Below are 23,207 nucleotides of genomic sequence, written 5' to 3'. Positions count from 1 at the left end.
ATTAAGGAGGGGGTGGAGGTTAAAATCCATCCCCGCCGGGGATGGAGGCATCATGAACTCTGTCCAATGCTTGAAAACATTGAAAAGAGAACAAGGCAACACAAATCCAACAGATGTCAATGGATCCGGTTCTGGTTTTGGTCATTTGACTGACCAATCACCATTTTACTCAAATTTAGCCAATCACCACTTACTCAAATTTAGCTAAACATTAGATCCATTTTCAAATTTTTACGATCGAATACAAAAATTAGCTGGCCACCTGTTTAGCAATATAAATGTCATGCTCAACAATTTTCTTACTCCACTGTTATTCTCAAAAATAAATAAAATAATGCCTTCACTTTACAAAACATTGGACCCATCCAATTTGTAACTTATGTAATTTACTGTTTTAATGCGTGGTTTGTCACAAGGACACGCACCAAACCCCTTAGTAGAATTGAAAATAAAAAAATTGGAGCAAAATAGAAGTTTAAATTGGAATGGCAGCCAATATAATCCGTAACATGGCATCAAAACGGCAAGCTCTTAAATTCAATCTGCTCAGAAAATGATATGTTTTCTCATAGACTTGAGTCTCCGAAGTCTGACATGTGAATGGAAATATCATAACTCATCACAGCAGATGCCCACAGACACTAGGCAGGATGAACACAACAAAAAAAGGGTTTTGTTCAAAATCATAAGAAATCAAAAGCAAAACGTTTTGGAAAGCTCTCATATATTCTTCCTCATTTTATCAGCAGAGCTTTTGAGAAATCTTAGAATAGCGTATATAGCCAATATCGGCTTCCAACCATTGAGCCACCATAGTTGTGAAACAAAACGTATTTGCACGTAAGACCAAATAAATATTTAAAATAAACAAGAGCACTAATTAGCCTAAAGAATAAAAGGGAAAATGAACAAGGATTGGATCAGAAACACGGACCAAAATAAGGATGTCATCATCTCCCCACAGAACGATTCATGATTTTAAAAAGAGAGGATTTAAAAAAAAAAAAAGGAAAAACGAACAATTGCGAAAAGAACAATAAGAAGAATTGTGTAACAAAAGGAAAACTCAAAACCCCCAAACTCCAAGAACAAAAAATAAGAGAAAAGAAGAAGAGAAAAGATGTCATCAGAGACTTAAATACGAAGAGAATCATGCTGCATTCCAGCATCCCGCACATCGTGTTTGATTGTACGCGACCTGCAGGACACACAATCAAACATTCCCTAAGGCATTGTTTGGGAGCCTTGAATTGAAGCTGTCTGGAGGATACCCCCAGTACTCAAGCTCTATGACGTTTTGAAGCAATGATGTTACCAAAAAACTGCATTAGGAATGGAGTTGGCAGGTTCCACACCATATTGCAACTTCATTCACAAGATGTTTTGGGCAATTCAGCCCTTAAGATCACATTTTGGCATAACCATATTTAGGAATCACATGGAAATGGTGTCAGTCTCAATGCAACAACGCTCCCAAACAGAGCCTAAAATGCATTTGACATTGCCAAATGTCAATGTGTTATTCCTTATTTGACAAACCATTTTGATACATGAAATTGATGATTCATTGTGGTGCATCTGGCACAAAATGAATGCAAGAACGATAATTTGGCCAGGCCTAGACCAAAGACCCAAAACCTGTGGGTTTATAAACTCATCAATACAGTTTGTAACTATCAACTCCTTGACAAATCTGAGGCCTAGAATGGGCATGTGAAATCTTGATCAGCAGCTTTCCTGGTCCAACTTTCAGCCGAAATTTTTAAACATTATACCTCATTGAAGTAGCTTCCTTCAAAGGAGGTTGTAAGGTGGATAGCACCAAATTGACAACCAACTTCCAAGCTATTAAAATCAAACGACAACTCATAAATGTCTCCATGGATTGTTAGGGGATGGAACAAGAAGAAGTAATGGCTAGTTGATCAAATTGGATTAGTCATACATTCAACAAATAAATATACAGCATTGCACCCAAAAGAAATGCAACACTGCAGTTAGCAAAAACATATGAATTACAAAGTAGAAAGAAAGTTCAGATGGTAGTAGTACTAACACTATATCAACATAATGTCACACTCAGAAAAATATAAGCATATATCAAAGTGCTGTCGACAAAATCATTTGTGAGCATCTCATTCAACACACTATGAACAAACAGTTTATTGCGAACCAATAGTGCACTCTAGCACAATTAATTTTCTTCATTACGCTTTTTAACAATAATAAAACTACCATTAAGAATCCAAACAGATAGATTACATGTTTGTACCAGGAGACAGGTAACATGATGCTACAGAATAGCAACAAGTTGTTTAATACTGGCATTCTTATAGGGAATTGCTATATGCTTCTCTCCATGAGACATCCTACTAGCGTAAGCCAAGGAAGCTCAAAATGAAAGTGGTAAGAGAAGCAACAGAATGAAATAAATGAGAAAACTTTAAAAAGCAAATGAAAGCAATCAAGCCTTAATGACTACAAGGGTGCAGCCATTTTTTACAGAATTGAATGGTCTGCATTGATAATTCAAAAAGAATTCGATTTATGCTTTTGTTGACACATCCATTGGTACCAACCAAAGAATGCAACGCCCCACAAAAGCAATAAAATGGAAGAGAAACAACAAACATATTGAAAATCATTAAAATAACATTAATGACAAGAGAAAATGGAGACTATGTCCCCAAGATGAAAACTCTGAGCCAAAGAGAGGATGTAAAATCTAAACCTAAACCATTTAACCATATAGATTCTCAAGACATAAAATGGCAAAGAAATTCATAGATTTCAGAAAGAGTATGAACTTGGATTGAATCGTGCAATGAAAATGATTTGTGTCAAGGATAAAGAATTAAAACTATAACCCAAAAAGCTAGGCTCAAATTTTATCAGCTCCATCGATCTCTCGAAATCGCGATTACTCTCAGAAATCCAACAGCAGTTGAGGCAGAATCCTCTCCAAGTGAGTTGCTTCGACTTTTCCGGCACCTTCAGCTTCAGCAATAATAGCAGCACGCTGTACAGCCTCTGTGCAGCAAAACCCACTTTCAAAATTTCGCAACATGAACGACTTCAAGCAGATTTCAGTTAATAATGAGCAACAGCAATCAGGAAATCGTGCTTGATCAGAACTACATACCGGCAACGAACGTCCTAAGAAGCTCACAGCTCAACTTCAGAGCGTTTGAATTTGCTGCATCCAAGAGTTGAAAACAGAGAAAAAGAAGTGCTCATCAGAATGCAGTCTATGACGCACAAATACGATATATACACACCCAATGCAACACAAATTGCAGGAGATCAAACTGAAGCTCTGATAAGCGAGGATTGCACACCTGTGGTCGGTCTGCTCCTCTTCGTCGACATCTCGCCTGCGGCCTTCAAAGGGAGAAGGGTTCCATGTTTCAGTAGAAAGTGGGGATTCTTAGGATCTGAAAAGAATGGTGTAACAAGTCATACCTCGTTCTTAAAGTCATTCAGACCTTCGTCTCTCTCGCGTTCTGAAGTGGCGGATCTCCATCAGAATCAAACAGGGGATCGAGGGGAAAGAAAGGAGATATAGAGAGAGGGGGGGTTATCGTGAGAGAGAGGAAGGATGAGGGGTTCTCTCACCTTGGGCTTTTCTGCTCCATACAAGCTTGAAGATGGCATGGATCATTTCCTGATCCCATTTGGAAAAAAGAACGTGAGAGAGAGAGAGAGAGAGAGAGAGAGATGTTGGGTTGATGGCTTACGGGATCAAAGGGGTTTTCAGCCATGGGAGAGGAGAGGGGGATGAGATGAGAGAGAGGCCGAGAGAGTCTGATTCGAGTGGCCGCTGCTGCCGCCTATGCGCTATGGCTCCTCCCTGTAAGTCCGTATATATAAAGGCCACGAAGGAGAGGAGGTGGGGGTGACTCAAAACCCTAATAGGCCGTCTCGTCATGCAAAGGAAAATCTTTCAATACATTAAGGAGGCGTTTGTTTCATGCTTTTTTTCTTTTTCTAACTTTTTTTTTTATTTTTAAGGCAAGCTGGAGTTAGGCAGACCCTACAAGATATCTCAAGCCTCATGTGGCAGAGAGATTCGAACCTGAGCCTGTCGCAGATTGTTTCATGCCTTTTTCTTCTACCAAAGATGCTCTCTTTCACTGAGAAATAAGGTCTCTTTCCCACAAAGGGTGAAATAAACATGTGTATGAGAAATATGAGACAACATAATAAATGTAAAAAAAATAAAATGTGCTTACTAGGGCTCCCTTCATCTGGTAGGAGCAACTTGTGAATGTCACCAAGTTGGTTAAAGGTCAAAAGTTCCAAACCCAGGGGTGGCATCCCTTGTTGGTTGAAGTTGAATGTACTCCCTCCCCAGTGTGCGAAAAGGACCCAACCAAAGACCAGTTGTGATGGAGGATTTTTTCTTGGATTATAAAAAAAAAAAAGTACATGAAACAAACAGTTGTGGTTTTTTAGTATAAACATATATGTCTCATTTTAAACGTGGTATTTATGTTGTTATTGGCCATTCGTTATAAAAAATACTATGCTTTTATTTTAAATGTTTTTATTTGTATTTATTTTTAAAATTTTATTTTTTAATGCCAACTTTTTGCCCAAACCACGAGCTTTACAAAAAAAATCTATTTATTGAGAGTTTTTGGTTGCCCATATTTTGTTTTTTTTAGTGTAGCCGATATTTTGTTGTTTCTAACTTTTGTCACTATGGCTATTAACATGATAAGATTACAATGAAATCATAGTAATTCCAAAATAATTATGTTTTGAACTTATCATGTTCTGTTTGGGATTTTATTGTTTTTTGAAACTCACAAGATAATATTGCATGATTAAAAACAAACTGATATTTGTGAATATGACTAGGGGTGTCAACGGGTTGGATTTGCCCAGACCTGACCCGTACCAAACCCTATAAGGTTCAGGTATGGTGATACATATGAAGACCCGATTATGACCCGGGTCCAGACCCGAAGGGTCTATATATGGAGCCGAGTATAGTTTGTGAAATTTTATACCCGGCCAGAACAGAGTTCTGATTAAGACCTGCAATTTTTCAAAGTAAAGATGATAAAAAATAATATTTTATCCAGTATGGTTTCTCTTATGATGGGTTCAATTAGACCCCCCAGGTCTGAACCCGATACCATACCTGAAAATCGGGTCCAAGACTGGTTCCACCTGGGTCCGAACCAAACCCGACCCGTTGACACCCCTAAATGATTAGCGTGTTATAGCCCTTGGTCACCGATACTCTGCTCAGGAAGGTAAAACATGAGATTCTCGAATCTCAAATCCAAGTAGATCCCTTGAATCTCAAGGCCCAAAGGATTCAAAGTTCAAACACAACCTAGTTTTTTTATTTGTCAATGATTTTTTTTTTATTTTTTTTTTTCAAAAATTGTTTAGCTCCTTGGTAGGGTTGAATGACCCGATTAAATGACGGGTTGAATGACCCGACTAAATGACATACCCTTCTCCAATACGTTTTTGTGAAAAGTTGTTTAACCCAAATGATATGTTGCTATTTTCTTAATTTCTCTACACTTTAAACTATGAAAAACATAGCAAAAATGCTTTCCTTTTTTTATCTTTTTTCTTTATTTTAAATGGATGATAAAAAGGCTTGGTTAATCATTTAAGAGGTTTCTTACTCATCTACAAGTGGAATAAAAAGACAAATGTTTCCTTGAATGTTTTTTCTAGTCGCATTTTTTAATAAATATAGAACATTTAATTATGTACTTCATTTTATATTTTGTTATTTTATTTGTAAAATTTGTAATTTAAACCTCATTTATTCATATCCCAGCTAGATGGACGGGCAAGTTCACTATGCTAGTTTTTTTTTCTTTCATAGAACTGTGGCTCAAGCTTCACTCAAGCCAAGCTCATACAAAGTTGTTCAAGATCCACTTGAGCTAGCTGAGCCCAGGCTTTTTGTGTTTTGAACGAGCCAAGATCATTAAGCTCAAGTTAGTCTTTGCTTGGCACATGTGGAGCCTTACATCCACCATATTTACTTTTTTTTGGTTCTCTTGTTTGGACAAGAGAAAAACCATCGTCACCAGTCACATAACAGGTCTTTGATTTAGCTCACAAGGCTCCGCTAATCATATTGTTGGATGAGTGTGGAGCTTCTTCCCTACTTGGATATGAAACTTATACTTGGGTTGGGTCCATCCATCTACACTTGCAAGTCTTTGAATTTTTGGAGGATAATTTTGTAATTTTGCCTTAAATTTTTTGTAGAGTTAGACCGTAAGAGTCTTTGTAACACTTGTGGCTTCCTCTTTTTAAAGAGGGTCATTCGCGCTTTGTAATGTATCTCTCATAATCGAGAAGTAGGCAATTCTTGTTGAACCATATAAATCTTTGTTCCTCGTGTGATTTGATTTCTTCTTTTGTTTCTTCCCAATTATTTTGTTTTTATGGATTCGTTAGTTTTGTGCCTATCATTTACCAACACAGGTAGGGGTCACTTGTGAAGATCACCGCGTTGATGAGACATCACAAGGGGTATCCTTTGCAACAAGGTTGGGTGTACTCCTTGGTGGGTAAGGAGGAGCTAAAGGGTTTTACCAACCTGAGGCAAGCCAATGGTGGTAGGGCCTATCCCTTGGCCTAACAAAAAAAAACTGCTTTTTTAATAGGAAGAAGCCTTTGATTGGTAAAACCTTGGTGGTCCCTTTTGTCCGTCCAAGAATACACAACTTAGACCTTGTGAATCGGTTATTTTTTAATAAATGTAAAAAAATATAAAAAAGATATTTTTAAAAATTATTTTAATAATTTAACATGGGTCATATGATTAACACATAATATATATATATATATATATATATATATATATTTGGGCCAGTACAGAACTATTCACTTGGGTATCGGTATCGACAATGCAGCTGAATGGATGGTCAGGGCGGATACCGATACTGACAACAATCGGGGAAAAGTACTTAGCTTTAAACAATGTATTATAACTATCCTACCAGTGTGCTTCTTATCCTGACATATTTTTAAGGTATTGATTGGATGTTTAACCTGCTTCCTCGTACATTTTTTCAAGGTTTTGGTGGCCCATATATGCTAAATACTCCTAAATTATGCCTAAGGTATGGATATATGATGCAGTAAATGTTAGTAGTTATACCTGGTCCAGTTCGCCATTCATAACTGTGCATCGTCCACTACTATCCAACAAAATATACATAGACGTTGCTTCACATGGAAGTGAAAAAATGCATGTATAGTTGGCTTAATTTCCAACAGGAAAGAAAGTCATACCGGAAATATATATATATTTTGAGAGGATGTTCGTGGTACTTTTGGTAAAGAGTGAGTGAGAATGGATAAGCAAAGTTTAGAGTCAAACTTTAAAAGTGTTTGCTTTAATCACAAGTGGGATGAAGAATTACATATGAGAAAGTTAAAGCAGTGATTGTTGGTCACAAGGTCAATATTGTGACTTAATTTCACAAGTTTTTGTGACTAACAAACACAAGTTTCAAAGCAGGAACAATCAACAACTGACAATTTGATGCAACAGTGGAGTAGAAGGATCAGGTCCATAAGGGTCCATTTGTATCTATTTTGCAATTTAGATTCTTGTTTGTTACTTTGGTCTTTCTTGCATTTGGTACACATTTTTAAGATAGGTTTAATCTTTTTATAGGGTTCTCTTAACAAGTAAGTTTATTTTTATTAGAATCAAGAGACCTTTATCTTTGAATAAATGAGAGGTATAGATGTCAAATCAGAGTTGAGATGAGATAAATCTCAATTAATTTATTTCTTTTAATTTTTTAGCTATTTCAAATTTATATTATTTCATGTTTTTTCCAATTTTCTTAGATAGTTGGTAGAGATAGTAGTAGTTTGATAATAATGATAGTAAATCTGATTTTCAGATTTACATCAATTGTATTAGCGCAAGATATTTGTCTTGATTCAATCGAGGAGTGATCTTGTCCAATTCTAGATTATCTAAGCATTCAACCCGGGAAGCATGCTTTGATCGAGATATAAATTACTGCTAATAGATCTTATATTGGTGACAAACTTGGTGGTTGACTAATTAAGGATGTTGTGTGGTCATCAGATTCGTCATCGCACCCACCAATTACTGCCACCAGTCATCACCACAATCAAACCTATCATCACCAACCGGGGCTCCGCTTGTCTGGTAGGAGCAGCTAGTGCACGTCACCTTGTGTCAGGACATTGTAAGTTCAAGTCCCAATGGTATAGTTGTATAACTAGTAGAGGTCTGCTTAACCCCACCTTGCCTTAAAAAAAAAAACAGTCAAACCCATCACTCCTAAGAGCATGCTAATGGCCCAACACATAAGAAGACTGTTCCGAGGCTACCCCAACGGTCATACATATAACAGTTAATGATAAACACAATTAATCAGATAATTAATTTATATTAAATTATAGTTAAATGTATGAATATCAAAAGATGCGTCTCTTGGGCTGAAGGGGTTTCTCACAAGAATGTGCCTCAAAATCAACTTTTATAGGTTTACAAAAAGGGCTCTATAAGCCAGGATTGTATGAGAAAAAATCATATGCAAAACAAGATGGTGCAATGACATTGAGTTCTCTGGTTTACATAGAATTATTGCACTGTGTAAGTAGGGATGGCAGTGGGGCGGGGCGGGGGACAAGGTCTCCACCCCCGCCCCGCCTCAAGATTTTATCCTCCACCCCCGCCTTCATCTCTGTTTCATGTCCTCCATCCCCGATTCAAACGGGGATGAGGCGGGGCGGGGCAGGAATATTGCGGGGTAGGGATGGCAGTGAACCGGGGGAAAGCGGGGCCCCGCCTCGCCCCGTTTGGACCGGGGATGAAGGGTATAAAACGGGGATGGAGGTGGGGACGAAGGTTAAAATCCATCCCCTTCGGAAGGTGGAGGCGGGGATGGACGTGCACTTTTTCCCGCCCCGCCCCGTCCCCGCCCCGACCACTTTTCCCCACAATATCCCAGCCCCGCTCCGCCTCATCCCCGTTTGAACCGGGGATGGAGGACATGAAACGGGGATGGAGGATAAAATCCATTCCTCGCCGGGGATGGAGGCGGGGGTGGAGGATAAAATCTTGAGGCGGGGCGGGGGTGAAGACCTTGTCCCCCGCCCCGCCTCGCCCCACTGTCATCCCTATTGCGGGGAAAAGTGGTCGGGGTGGGGATGAGGTGAAGATCGGGGCGGGGCGGGGCGGGGGAAAGTGCACGTCCATCCCCGCCTCCACCCCCAGACGGGGATGGATTTTAACCTTCGTCCCCGCCTCCATCCCCGTTTCATACCCTTCATCCCCGGTCCAAACGGGGCGAGGCGGGGCGGGGCCCCGCTTTCCCCCGGTCCACTGCCATCCCTATGTGTAAGAGGGTTGTGATAAGACTGCCTGGTGATTTCGAGCATAACAGCGCACGCTTCAGTCCACGGAATCTGTGCTTCTGCGTAAACAGGTGCAGGTTCGACAGATCCCTATCGGTGCTCGAAGTGATATGTGCACGCGAGTGTTAACGAAGATATCAAAACAGTTGACCTCGGTGAAAAAAATTATTTAATTAGCGAAAAAATGTTGGCCAATTTTTTATTTTTTTACTGAAAAGAAAAATTGAAAAAATGAAATCCTTGCCATTTATGGGGAACGGTGTGTGCTAAAATCTATCACTGGAAAAATGTTGTAACCGTATTTGACTACAAAATCCACCAATCTCTGATTTCTACATAACAAAAAAATAGAAATCAAAGGGTGAGATTAATACGAAAAAAGGAAAATCAAAGAAAGTGGCGAATTCTGAGGGACTCTTGCCGAAAATTTTGCATTAGAAAGGTCGCCCAAAAACAACATGTTTGTTTAAGGGGTTTAGGAACTAGATGAGGGACCGACATCAAAGTCGGTGTCGCTTTTTGCAGCCTTTGGCAGGTCCAAGGCAGTCAAACTCCTCGACCGCCCCACGGAAAACCTAGGAACAACACCTGACAAACACTTTTGGCACCATCGACAAGCATAGTTGAACCAAGCACTCCGTTCGGTCAAACCGAGCTCTTGGATTCTCCTAGACCAAACCCCAAAAATAGACCTGATCGTAGTACTCCTTTGCCTCCCTTGATTTCTCTTGAAGTAGAAACCCTGGTCGTCCTCCTTTGAATCAACGATCACTGGCGGTAGAACTTTGTCGAAGGGTGACCGGATTGCAGGTGAAAAAGATAGAAAGGGAGCAACAGTCTCAACCTCCCTCGAACTGTCAGCCACCAGCAGTGAAACTCCATCGACGGAGAGGGTGGGGTGGTCGAAATGGAGAGAGAAAGAGAAGGGCGAAGGTAATAAGGGTTTGGGTTTGGGAGAGATCTCCCTCTTTTCTTTTTAGTTTTATTTTTAAAGAGTTTAAATGTTCTTTTTAATAATTAATTACGAAGAGGTCCCTACATTTCATGATATTTCTTGTTATAAACTCACTGATTTTTCAAAAAGAAGGTTCTGTTTCTAAATTTTTAGAACAGGAACCTCTGACTGAAAATTATCAAAATAGTGTCTTTGCTTGTCAGATTTTTCAGAAACGGGGTATGTACTTTTTGAAAATATAAAAAGGTGGTTTATTCTTTCTATTTAACTCAAAATGTTTTAGAATTTCTGTTTTAAGGGTTCTAATTTATTTTTTGCTCAGAACAAACTTCTGACTTTTATGATATTATAGAAAAGTGGTTTTGTCTTGCAGAAAGCCTCATATTTATGTATTATGCTTAGAAATTGCATGTTCTAAAACTATTCTTGTAAGTTTTATGATAGAATTGCATGCTATACTAGTTTAGAAAGATTGAAACTAGTTACACTCACAAATATTAGTTGAAAAATGTTTTATTCATCCTAATATTTGTTTATGATTAGGTTAATGGCAAACCAAATAGTCATAGTTGAGTTGACCAAAATTGAAAAGCTCAATTGAATGAATTTTGGAATGTAGAGGAGGTAGATGAAGTATTTATTAACCCATGACAAGACCTTGCATGTGTTAACAAAAGTAAAATCTTTACTAGCTGATAAATTTAGTGAAAAAGAAAAGAAAGCATGTAATAAGTTTATAGAGGATGTTCAACTTGCTCAAGCTACTCTCCTCACATTTACGCAGGATGACCTCATACGGGTATTCAAAGACTATGACACCACCAAGAAGATGATGGAGGCAATTAAGGAGAAGTACGATATGACTTCAAAAACTCATATCATCCAACTTCTCATCGAGCTGTATAATTCATGCAGGATGAAAAAGTCAAACAACATAGTAGACCATGTCAATTGCATGCTGGTAATGGCCAAGGATCTGAAAATAGTTGGAAATGATATTCCTGCACAAATGCAAATCTCTATCATACTAAATGGTCTTCCTCCATCTTGGAAAATGGTATCAGTTTCCATGATACTAAACCAGAAAAGTCTCACCCTAATATATATATATCTCTGCAACTGTTCTTGAGAAAGAACACATAAACAAAGACAAGAGAAAAAATCATAAACACCCAAATGTACTTCCCAACAACCTCTCATAGGCTCAAGCCTAAGGGTCAATTCCTCAACAGATTTAAGAAGAATAAGTACCACAAAGGGCATCTAGTTCAAACTAAGATCACTAAGATTGCAACCAAGGGTGCCAAGGGTGCATGCTTTTCTTGTAGAAAAATTAGGCATTTGTCCAAATAGATCTAAGAAAGATAATCCAAAAAAATAAGTTAAAAACATGAAATTGTTTGCACAGTATTTGAGACATTGATCATGGATGTCGATCTTTCTGGATGGTGGATTAATTGAGGGGCAACACAACATATGGTCAAGACAAATGAAGGACTTGTGTAAATGAAGAAACTAAAATCAGGAGACTAGAAGGTGTATATGAAAAATAACACCTATTGTGATGTGGTCGGGATAGAGACTTATAGGCTTCAACTGGAAGGGACCAATCTACTGCTAACAAATATACTTTATGTACCTTCTAGAAAAAAATGAATCTTTTAACCGTAGTGAACTTTGTTAAGAAAGATTTCAAAATTTTGTTTCTAGGGTGACAAGGTCTGTAAGACTCGAAAATTTTATGGGAAAATTCAATGCATAATAAGAAATTTTAGAAAAATATTTTTGTATATCTATGAGGATCTTTGCATACACCTATATATATATATATATATATATATATATATATATATGAAACCCTAATATGAACATACAAATATATATGTATTGAAATGAATGCATATTCCAATGCATTGGTCATCAAAACCCTATGTTTTATCCTAATTTCATAAGATCAATCGAATTGCACATCGAAGAAGTTAATTGTTTTAACACCCTTTTATTTCACAAAATTTGAATGTGGTTCTAAAAGAATTATGGGTTTTATCGGAAGTGAAAATTGAGCAATATGAAAATATATAATATACATATTTATAAATACAAAATTTATTTCAATTTCCTTCGTGGGTGGATTTGGGTTTGACTGGAGGGTCAAAACCCGACATGGCTCGACCTCACTGGGTGCCACCCATGTGAGGGAGCCTAGCTGGTCGAGTTGACCAAGCTGGGCGATGGCAAGAAGGTAAGAAATGTGAAAGATTTTGAAAAGAGAAATCTGATTGGCCATATGGGTGGCAGCCCTATGGCACCCTTGTAATTGCAAAAGGGTAATCATGAAGGAGGTAAGCTCCTATTGGGTAAATGGGGCGGCAGCCCCATGGCACTTTTGTAGTGATAAAAAGGAGATTTGAATAGTAGAGGATGATTGGGGGAGGTGGGCGGCCATGCAAGAATATTGCATTATTGCCATTGCCTAGAGGGGTGTGAGATCACCCCAGCCATCCCTTTCTAGGATTAGATCCTAGCCCTTCATTGTTAAACCCTAGTTTTAAAAGCTTTTAGAAGGAAGAGAGAGAAAGCAAAAGGGGTGATTTTGCTCTCTCTCCCTTCTCTCTCTCTTTCTCTCCTCCCCTTTCTCCTCTAGAAATCGAGTTTCCTTGAGTGTTTGTGGTGTGTGTAAATCATTTTTTAGGAAGCTCCTCCATTCCAAGCGAAGAGAAACATCTCTTCTCCTCCCTCTATCAAACCAAGGTGAGATGTTCCATTCCTTTTTCCATTTTCAAGAATAGATGAAATGTTGTATGTATATTCGGTTTGAGCATGAAGCCTATTTCCTACATGCATTGGATGAAATGCATAGGAAAGGCTAATTAGATGGGTATAGTTGCTTGCATTTGTAGTTTTCACCTTTTTTTTTAGCACCCATGCACCCTAGCTTCTTGTGAAAGTGTTCTTTATCCATGAACTTTTTATTTCTTTTAGAAGCGCATTTGTTTTTTGGTGAATGCCATCAAGCCTCGAACTCCCTTCTTTCATTCCATGAAACACAAGGGGTTCTAGGCGGATTTACGATCCAAATGTCATTTCTTTTGTTCTTGCATGTAGTAGAACTTTTTCCCCTTTTATGTGCTTCGCACGCATGCAAGTTCTTGGCAATTTCGGTTCTTCTGCTCCTTATTGTTTTCTTTGAGGACCGTTTGGTTGGGGGTCTGCCCTGTGTGCAGCATTCTCTCACGAATGAGAGGTTGACAACGGGGCCACCATGAACCTCTGAGTGGTTGGTGCGACCGGACTGGGTTAGCTCGCAACCCAGCCCAGTCGCTGCCCTCCTTTTTCCATCTGGGCTGCCATAGCCCATCTTCCCTAGTTTTCGGCCTGACATGGTCTAAACCAAATGTGGTTTAGACCTGTCAGGGTCTCCCTGGACAGAGCAGGGGCTCAGACAAGAGCTCCCTGCCCTGCAGCCACTAAGTGGCTAGTGACCGGTTTGCAGGCCTCCCAGCGCAGGCCCACAGGCCTACACTGCTTCTTTTCCTTGTTTTGGTGTGGCAGCACCATGCAAGGTCTGGACGTCCCGGTCCAGACCCTTGCTCAAGGCTCGAGCATCCCAGCATAGGTCTGGACCAGACTGTCCAGACCTAGGCTGCTCATTTCAGCTGTAACTTGACTCGGGTTAGGCTAGATTGTGGTTGTCCTGTGTGGCAGCGCCACACCAGGTCTGGACCAGACTGTCCATACATGGGTTGTTGGCCTTGGTTACGACCTGCACCCTGTCAGGTTATGTAGTGGCTGCTGCACATTGGCTCCAAATCAGGTGCAGTGTGTTGGCTGTCTTTCGAGCATTGTGGCGTACCCTGTTGCTGCGTCGTGGCAGCAAGAAGGTGGACAGTAGGTAACAGCTTGCTGCCCACTCGATCGGGTCACCTTAGTCGCAGCAAGACCATGGTTCTTGCTTGGCCGTAGTTGATTGTTGCGGCATCTCCCGTCGCCACCTCATAAGTGGCAGTGGTTTATGGCATTGTTTTTTCAGCCATCGTGGCCACATCGAGTGGTCTTCTTGGCGTCGAGACTAGCATGGTGTGGTATCGCAAGCACCTTGTTCAAATTGTTACAAATGAAGCATGCCAATATATTCTTGAAATGTTGTTATTATCACACCTCACTTGCACATCATGACACGTGCATGAAAATCTTTTGTCAAATGGTGTGTGAATGATGGCGCGATGCATTGTGATTATGCAAATTGTCTTTACGCTTAATGGCGCCTAATGTGATGCAAAAAGGCATGTGATGTGGCACGTGCAATATAAATGATCATATTGTCATAATTGCAAATATCGTAAAAAGAGCGTGATCACTTGCGTATTGTTATGGTTGACCAATGTCACTTGACACTTGCACATATTTACACGTTGTGAATGAAAATGAGATACGTAAATACTGTCATTTACGTTTGATGGTTGTGCGAGGAAATTTAGAATATATTGTATGCTTGCACTCTCGTAATTTGGCACACCATGTCACTAGACTCAACTAATGTTTACTTATTATCAAGTATCGTAGTTTGTACTTATGCGATATTCTTGTTTGTCTAATGTGGATAATACACAAAAGCATGTCGCACACTATGCACTTGTTGTATCCCGACTAAGGGTTGGGAATCGAACACCACGTTAGGGTATTGGCACATTATTCGTTGACAGTGTTGAACTCCATATGTGTTACGTTGGGCGATTGTCCCACGTTTGTGAGTGAGCTCACATATTGTAATACCCTTAAAACATGAAATGGTGTTATGTCGCCTCCATCGGCGAAATAATCATCTTGACTTTTGTTGTTTTAAAGCACGTGATTGGGCGGGCTAGATCTTTGTACATTGTTCGTGTTGCTCTGTGGGGAACACAAGGCCAGATGGGCCTAAGTACCTCGGAAGGAGGGAATGTTGCTAGATAAGCATAATTATGATAACTACTCGGTTGCCCATTTCACGAAACAGTTTGCCTTAAAGAATGTAGATTGAATGTGAGTTTCCTTCACGTACCCAAAGGAGTAAGCAAAAAAATACTATTACATACCTTATGATACATTTCTAGAAATGTCTTACCTAGGTTAAATGTTTCTAACTGTCTCATCATGATGCATATAGCTGGTATTGCTACTTTTGCTAGTTCTCATTCTTATCGCACGGTGCTCATTTAAGCTCACATGCACATATACTTTGGCTGCATGTTTCTAGCAGTTCTATCATGTTAGACATAGTTCTCTTACATACTTTTGATTCATGTTATAATTGCTATCATATTCATGCTTTCCTGAAAATGGTATATTGTGAATGGTTTATCTCACCAGCTCGCAAGAGTACTGACCCCATTTTATGGGGATACAGGTGATTGGCAGGTTGTGCAATGGGGATCGATGTGCTGCGAGAATTGGATCCCACACTTCTAAACTTCTCGCTATTCTGGCAGTTATTTGGGGGAATGTCCCATCTTTTTGAGAGACATTGTGTAAAGAAATGAATTATACTCTTTCTGTCTCATTTTGTAAATCAATTAAAATGTGTTGTTTTTACTTGTTGTTTCCTCCTATAACCCGCTCAGAATTTCCAACTATTTTCCCCTTTTGATTTTTCGCTTGTGCAATGCTTTAAAAAAAATACTCTAAAAATCTAAGGATTTTCCAAGTTAGGATTTTGGGGCGTTACAAGGTCACTATTGAGAAAGATGCAAAAGTGAATCTCAAGGATAACTATGATGTTAACCATGGTCTCTTTCATTTGAGTGTAACTTCGTTTATAAGTAACTCCAATAACCCGAATTTTCAAAACAAAGCTAAGTTAAAATTTTCATGATTTTTTTTCTTTGCAGCGGAACTTAGAAAAACTTTTAGCAGCAAAATCAAACGATAATGAGTCATCGGTTTTAGAAAACTCTAAGCAAGTCACAGGTATGTGGCCAAGCACTTCTTGACCACCAAGGTGTTCCATTTATAAAAACCATTTGTTTATTACAAACATCCCTGATTGGAAAAGCAATATTTAGTTTTATAAAGGAAGCAATACAACACTGTCTAGGGAAACCCTGGAACTCGATATCGCCTTGCTCTGCATATTGTAACGCAAGTTCAATACCTGAAATCTTTATTAAACGGGGTCAAAACCACTATTGGTCTGGTAAGCAAGCATTCATCCACACATTCATTCAAGCATCAACTAAATGCATTGACCACTCAGGGTCACAGTTTGCAACAATGACACGCAAGTCTCCACGACTTAGTATATATCACGAGAGCCTCCTCAGGGCAATGAGTTAAATATTTCACTCAAGTTTCCATGACTTAACGTATATATCACATGAGCCTCTTCAGGACTGTGATTCAATAACTCGCTTAATTCTTCACGACTTAGCGCAGACCTCTTCAGAGCCTCAATTGGGATGTCAAAGCTCAAGTCTTCATACTAGTTTGAACAATGTTGAATTGAATTGAACTGGGTTCTAGGGTTTCTAAACTCAGATGAACTAAAAAAACACTGACTCAATTTGTAAAACTCATGAATTTTAGGGAATTATCAATGAATAAAAATGTGCATTTGTGTGAAACAATATGGTTTTTGTCATATTCAATGCGATTTTGATGCTCACGGATTAGTTAGAGTGAACTCGATAACGAATACTAGAAATGAGACTTGGATTCAAACTTTAGTGTGATCCGAAGATCCGACCCGATTTACGAGGCTAAATTAAGGAATTTGATTATTCCAGAGCGATAGCGTGAGATCCGAAGCACATTAAAAGTAAGATAGTGCAGATACGGGAAAACTTGAGAAAAACCCGCGTGGAAACATGAAAATCTGCCGAATAGGCACACGTTTAGAGTAAGCATATAAAAATTTATTATGCTAAGTCAAACAACAAGTGGTGAAGTGGTGTTGTGGTAGGATGCATGGTTGTGTAGAGCCATAACCCCAATTCAAAACCCATTGTGTGCCTAGGTGTGGTAGAAAGAAAAAACATTTTCTCCCTTTTAACATGGAAACTAGAGTTAAACCAAATAGGTTAAATGCAGTTAATTCCACACTCTTTGCTACGGAATTGAAGATAGCACAAGTGGTGGGGATTGTTGCCCCTCTGGTGGACGATCCCGGTTCGAAACCCCTTGTGTGCGGAGTTTTTTTGCACAAACCACTTACAATTTTTACCTTTTACAAATTTTACCTTTTTGGAAAAAGGTAAAACGTGGGTACAAAGAACCCCTACATTTTAGCCATCTCCAATGAAAAACATGTGCAGAGATGCTACTCTTTTTACTTTTCCACGTTTATAGGGAAATTCCACCACAAGTGGAGGAAAGGTACCACAAAAGAAAAAGGTTGAGGAAGTCAGAAAAAAATATAGTAAAGAGGAGAGGGGTGTTATGGGAAGAAGGTAGTAAACCACAAAAAATTGTGGGATTGAGGGGGGGGGGGGACGTTCCATGCATTTGAAGTTTTGAACTCCACCTAAGTAGGTGGAGATAAAATAGGGAAAAGAGGGCTTCGCAAATCGTAAATCATGATTTGGCTCTCTCTCTCTCTCTTTGTAACACCCCGGGGTTTTAAAACCTTTAAAAATGCAGATTTTTTTTTTTAAACAGCGAAAATAACTTTTGATTTTCGGTTTCCTAAACCTCAGGCACGTCACATTCCAATTAACAACAAAAACAACAATAATTTATATCAACATTATATACATAGTCTTTTCACAAGGTTCAAAAATGAAAACATTTAGGATTAAATTTAAAATAAATCCTAAATTAATCTCAGGATCTTGGGAATCTGGATTCTTCGATGCCACACTTGTCCAACATCCACTGTAAGATCTCCTATTCCATATCTGAACCTGAAATCCCCATAAAACGGGGTTAGACTTATGATAGCCAAGTAAGTCATTAATCAAAACCATACAATTCAAATATTAAGCATGATTTCAATAATTTACAAATCAAAATGCATTCATTCAAGAATAATTATGCAATTAAAAATAAGGCAATTAAAAACAATTTAAAACAATGCATAATCTCAGATCAAATTCTGTGAAAGAAAAAGGTCATTGTTTCGATATTAACGCCCTCCTGGTACGGTGGAGAGTACTCCGATCTCAAACTAAGTATTCCGGGGGTATATTATTCTATTGTGGATTACCCGGATACCTGAGTGAAACGGGCTCCCAAGTGAGCGGTCAACGACCGGGAAGATTCTCAGCAATGGCGAGCAAACAAGGAGAGTTGGATGCATCCACTGGCATGCGGCAGCCTTGAGACCCGTTGTCTCGACCTCCTCAACCCGAGTGACAGGAGGTCCAGGGAATCTATCGCTCCCAACAATCATCATCTTCACAATGTCACTCCTGGTTGTACCACTACCCCTTCCAGGGTAGGCTAAACCTAGATGGGCTTGAAGGATTCTTTTATAGGACTTTTCATCTTTTCAAAACTAGGCTCAATGGCCAAATCATTTTTTTCAAATAAACACGGTTCATATGTATCCAGCCCATCCAGAATTTTGCTCTATCACAACGAGCATTCGCCTATGAAGGCGAGAATTAAGTTTGTATAGACATGACTCCTGCAACAATAAAATCTTTCGAAAATCAACATGCTATACAAAATTCTTTTATCAAAATCAAAGTTTTGATCATAGTACTCATCAAAAATTTTATTCAAATCATAAGTTTGAAAATCTTGTCATTCAAAACAAATATTTATTCTTGTAGATATTAAAATATGCATTTGATCAAGAACCAAATTTAGATAATCATGCACGAATTAAAAACATGAATCAAAAGCATGTCTAATATAAAATTATAAGATTTTGATAGAATAACTTACTTGGATTTCGATAGAACTAAGGAGAACAGGATAAAGCGCTCGTGCTTTGATTTAATCTGATAGAATTCATTATATTAGTTAATATTTTTATATCGAATTTCGAGTAGTATTTGCCCTATAATTTAAAGAAGTATCTTTTAAAGAAATTATTAAAAATCTAAAAATTTATCTATAATTGACCTTAAAACTTTTATAAAAATTTTCACAGAGTTTCCTCTGTAATAACCCAAATGTTCGAAAAAGGGTTTGAACTTGAATTCGAGTTGTAAGAATTCGAACATGACTTTGCGTCACAAATATTTTTATAAAGGTTTTTCAAAAAAAATTGATTCAAAAAATTAAAAGGATTTTTGAAAATTTTAACAGAATTTCCTTTATAAAAATCGATTTTTTTCTGAAATAGTTATAAAAATTTTGATATAACTTCTACTAAATAAACTAAAAAAATTTAAACTATCTGAAAAACTTTTGCCAGAATTCTAATTAAAATAATTAATCTTTTTCAGAAATCATTTAAAAATTTGGTCAGAATTACTGTTATACTAATTCTATTTTTTTCAAAAATCTTTAAATCATTTTGACAGAATTTCTGTTATAAAAACTCAATTTTTCAAAAGTCTTTTAGAAAATTTTGCCAGAACTACTATTAAAGTAGTTCTGAATACTTAAAAACATTTAGAAAAATTTGAACAGAGCTTCCCCTATGTAAAGGCTGAGTTGGATTAAATTTTGGCAAAATTGCCAAAATTTAAATCCAAAAGAAATAGAGTTGGGGTTCAGAAAGAGAGTAGGGAAGCTCAGGAAGTATGAATTCGAATTTAGAAGAGGGTTTTTGAATACTAACCTTGTTTAGTTGATTTGAGCAGCGCTTCCGCTATCCAAATCTGACTTTTCTGCTAAGTTTAGCAGAACTCTTGCAGGCAGCGCTCCCGAGGTTGTTTCTGATTCGATGGAGCTTCTTGCAGAAGAACAGACTTCGCTTAAGGAAAGATGAAAAGGGATAGAAGAGGTTTCTCAGAAAAAATCTGAGATTCTACGGAGGTTTAGGTTTAAAAGTTAGAGAGAGAAATTCAAAGGTAGAGAGAGAAAGTAGGAGAGAGAGAGAGAGCTTAGAGAGAGAAGGGGTCTTGGAACTTGGGTTGAGAGAGAGGGGGTGAGGGGGTATTTATAGGAGAGAGAGGGGATGTCGCCCCCCCTGTGGGGCCCACTTTGGTGACATTTGTCACCAAAGTAATTAAAAAAATAATTTTTGAATGACACTTGTCATTCTTCTGACAAGTGTCAAAGAGAGAGTGAGGCTTAGTGTCACCTCCTCACTGAGGAGTGACACTTGTCCTCCCATGGTTTTGGAAAACCATGGCCTGTCCATGGTTTTGGGCCAGTGGTTTTTCTAAAACCATGGTCTGAGATTAAAATATTATAAATTAATATATTTTATTCAGTTTACTACTTTTTAATACCCAATTTAACCTTGGCTCAATCCCATCTTTCAGGATTGCCATAAGGGGATTTAGAATTACTTGAGTGTCCTTCTGTAGTTTAATAAATTACATAGCCTGCCATTGAAAATGGTAAATTACCATTTTCATCCCTGATAATTTTATTAATTCCCTGAAAATATCCTAAAAGAAAAAATACTATTTTGACCTTATATAGTTGGGTATTTTACCAAAAAATGCCACTGAATTGGCAAATTATTAAGCTACCCTTTGACAATTTGATTAATGACTAGAATGTCCCTGAATTCTGATTTTTGAACCAGCCTCAACAAAATTTTATCAGGATTTCAAATATAGATTCAGATCTTTACTTTGAACAGTACTAACCATAAAAATCAGGGTTTTAACACTATAATTCACATTCAGAATAAATAAAAATTAAAACTTGAATTTTCTTCAGAATTTATAAATCATTAAAAATTTTGGGTATTACACACTCTCTCTCTCTCTCTCTCTCTCTCTCTCTCTCTCTCTCTCTCTCTCTCTCTCTCTCTCTCTCTCCTTGGTGATCGGTTGCCATTGTTGGACGTTGAAGCTACTCCTTTTCGTGACAACGTGTTGCGCCATCGCGAAGAAGAAGCGTCGTCCTTGTCGGCTTGAAGCTCCGAACAAGGCAAGGAGTATCGTATTTCACATGTATGTGTTAGATGCCCTGCGACATAAATATGTTATAGTGCCGTCAATATGGGTAGGATGGCACCATCGACACGGGGGTGGTCGGTGTCAAGCGTCACGTTAGGGCATGGGTTGTCTGATCTCATTTAAGAAGGACACCATCCACAACACAACAATGTGATTAGTTTCTTTAAACAACACTTTCAGACTGGAAGGCTAAGGAAGAACTAGATGTGGTTAATGCATAGTGTAGGTTCAGATCTATTTTATAAGCAAGTTGTTTTGTTAATACATGTTGATCATAGGACTCATAGTGCTTAATAGTTGCACACACACGGTTCAACACAAACTGAAAGTTGTCCACGCATGCACGTCAAACACATTGATCACCTATAGCTAAGTGGAATATCGTGGATGAGGCAGATTGAAGATGTGTTTTCTGATTTGGGGCATAGAGATAAAAAAAAATCGTGTAACCATGAGATGGTGTTTTACTAATATCAGATGTTTCTCTTTTTAAGCATATGCATCATTGTTATGTTTTAAAATGTTCGGGTATTTGATCTGAGAAAAAAAATATATACATCACCTATATGACTAAGTTGTAGTTGAAACAACAGTTTAAATATTGTTCTAGACTTCATACATATTCCTATGAAAAAAAGGAAAAAAAATATCAATGTTATATATATCCATCGTGTGTTTTCATAAAAGAATAGGTACTGTGTTTATGTGACATTCTGGACCAGAACATTGAAATATGTATGCATCTATATCAACCATGACGTAGTAAGTGGGATGAAAGGTTGGAAACATATCTAGAATGGTTGTTACGTTGTTTCTTTCTTTTATTTGCACTTTGAATTATTGTCACCATCCATAACGTGATTTAGTCCTCATTTTCTTATATGCTTTATTCAAACATAGACTAGTGAAAAATCTTGTTTCAATTGGTTTCAAATGGGCGTGTTCAAATCCCAATATGAAGTAAATGAAGAAATATTTTTAACACCTGATTATAAAACTGCTATACTGGTTGACCATCATTTTTTTTATTTCAACAGATATTTCCAGAAGTCAGCAACATATTTGTTGTAGTTTTAATCATGCTAAACAATGAATCAAAACATAAATCCATATGTATGATCACCATATTGTTTTTGGACAAGATCTATATAGTGAACCATATCATACCATTAGTATTGTCTCTGCTAGAGCATTGGTAAGGTTAGCTAGAGTTAGTGGATGTTTGATTACTCTCTTCTACGTGTAGCTGATTTCAATTCTCTAGTGTGTTATGTTTGAGAACTGAATAGGTCAGTCTGAATAAGCTTAATAAAGTAAGGGTGCAGCAAAGAGAAGCTGCTGAGAATACGCATGGTAGGGTCGTGACCCACCTCGTAGGGCAACACCCACTGTCTGTGCTGATGTTGTTGGCACCAACGCCAGTGTGCAAGTTGTGGACGCTAGGCCTGCAGTCAATATGGGTCAAGGTATGCTGGCCAAACCAGCATTTAAGTAACATTGTTGGACACCACTAGTCCGACGTGGGCTAAGGTCCCTGTTGGCGTCATATGGTTGTAGCTTAGAAGACACGTTCCAGGTGGTGTTTCAAAGATCTACTGGGAACTGGTTGAGTCCGGTAGACTCCCTCTTGACCGAAGGTAGTAGGTGCTGCCTTTGAGCAAGTCTAGTTGGCTGGATCAAGGGGTTGAGTTCCCTTTTAGTCTTGGGATTTAGGGATGTTATGGCGATGGCGTCATCCACTGCTCATGATGGTCGGTCAACCATAGGGGTTTTGCCATGACCTACTGAAGTAGACCGTAGCTACAGGAGGGCTTTTGGCATTCCGGCGTGAAGGGAGAAGTCCATGTGACTTC

General features: G+C 38.4%; 2 non-coding genes across 2 annotated transcripts; both read right to left on the bottom strand.

The window, feature by feature from the left end:
- Nucleotides 1–539: 539 nt before the first annotated feature.
- Nucleotides 540–631, bottom strand: LOC149843085 (small nucleolar RNA R64/Z200 family). The gene has a single exon (XR_016431278.1). It is a non-coding gene; the product is annotated as a small nucleolar RNA R64/Z200 family (small nucleolar RNA).
- A 1,633-nt stretch (nucleotides 632–2,264) lies between these two features.
- On the bottom strand, nucleotides 2,265–2,420 carry LOC149843084 (small nucleolar RNA snoR137). The gene has a single exon (XR_016431280.1). It is a non-coding gene; the product is annotated as a small nucleolar RNA snoR137 (small nucleolar RNA).
- Between the last annotated feature and the right edge of the window lie 20,787 nt (nucleotides 2,421–23,207).

This window comes from Nuphar pumila, chromosome 3 (genome assembly GCF_984573655.1).
Source record: "Nuphar pumila chromosome 3, dmNupPumi1.hap1.1, whole genome shotgun sequence".
Taxonomy (NCBI): Eukaryota; Viridiplantae; Streptophyta; class Magnoliopsida; order Nymphaeales; family Nymphaeaceae; genus Nuphar; species Nuphar pumila.
The sequence above is the reverse complement of the archived record's forward strand: the minus strand, read 5'-3'. Positions and strand labels throughout refer to the sequence as shown.